Source organism: Limulus polyphemus, unplaced genomic scaffold, assembly GCF_000517525.1.
Source record: "Limulus polyphemus unplaced genomic scaffold, Limulus_polyphemus-2.1.2 Scaffold690, whole genome shotgun sequence".
NCBI lineage: Eukaryota > Metazoa > Arthropoda > Merostomata > Xiphosura > Limulidae > Limulus > Limulus polyphemus.
In genome coordinates, this window is record NW_013666300.1 from 176,845 (window position 1) to 178,464 (window position 1,620).

Sequence of the window (1,620 nt, forward strand, 5' to 3'; positions counted from 1 at the left end):
GCACAAGGGCTATCTGCGCTAGCCCGTTTCTAATTTTGAACTGACAGACTAAAGTTAAGGCAGCTAGCCAACAGCACCCACCGACAACTCTTGGGCTACTTTAATCGAACGGTGGGATTTGAAACGTAATTCATATAACTCACCCAAGTCGGAAGTGCGGAGCGCGTTTTAGCGGTAACGGGACACGAACCGCACTCTCTCAGAATCTCAGTTTGGCATGCTATTCATTAGACCACGCCCGACCCTTGGCTTAAACGTACATATATGGTACAAACATGTCATGATAAAATTCAATTATCCGTTGCAAGATACAACCTTAACGATTTTAAATATCTTTATTGGTGAGAATACACATTTTTCCAAAACAAAAGTATTATACACTATAAACCGATACCGATAAAACCAAAATTCTACCTCATGGCTCTTTAAATATGTGTAGATGTGCATTAAACGCTGCGTAATTTGAGAGAGCTTATAACAGAAGGGCCTAATGTTAGCGTTCAACATTTTAAGTAAGCGAATCCATGGTTTGAGTCCGGTTGCTGCAATATCGCACTCCACATTTGAGGCCATGGATACGTTTAAACGTGACAGTCAGTTCCTACCATTCGATAAGAGTTGCCCGAGACTTGATCGACGTTTATCAATTCAAGATTTGGGACAGCTTACGCAGAAAGACCTAGCGTGCTTTTAAGCAATTATACGAAATAAACCATCGTTTCTTTAGTGACTCGGTGAAGCGCGGACCGCAGGGTGCACGATTCATCAATTCAATGCAATTTTAAATTCAATATATTTTTAATATAAATCAAAACCATTATTTAAAATCCATCCTAATAAAATGTACTTAAAATACAAACTAATTTCTAAACCCACCCGCATGTACGTCTGGATCTTCCTGTCTTGCATCGTCGACGTCATCAACTCTACCACCACTGGACAAGAAGAATTCCACCTTCCCTCAGTCGACCCTCTTCACAACTTCGCTTCTCTCTCAAAAATTATTTTAAAAATTCAGGCCAATGTTTACAACTGCGATTATAATCACTGCAGCAAAATATTCTCACGTGCGCCATTGAAGGGGAACAAAGGTTCTCTAGCACCCCAGTTGAGAAGAGCAGGTAAACGTAATGTTATTTTCTCTTTCTTCAAACTAAATTACTGTCACGTTTAGTCTGTTTTGTTTTTAAACCAAATTAATCTATTTTTGTATCCTCTGGTGCATCAGTGGTAAATTAACGGACTTATAACTCTAGAATCCGGGGTACAATTATCCGTCATGGAGAGAGTGCAGATAGCCCATTGTGTAAAACACAAACAATTTTCTCTTTTTCGTGGACCAGTAAAAATCATAAAAAGCGGGATAACAAAGATAAACTTGGTCATCAATTGAGTAACCATATTTGGTATTGTGTCTTTCCTTTTTACAGAGATAGTCGTCTCATTAGCTGAAACTGAAATATGCAATGAGTCTACCCAAGTCTTGAACTATCAATCGGGTCCCCCGGTGAGACAGTGGTAAATCTACGAACTTACAACGCCAAAATCAGGGGTTCGATTCCCCCTGGGTAGACACAGCGGATATCCTTTTAAAACACACAAACACACACACACACACTA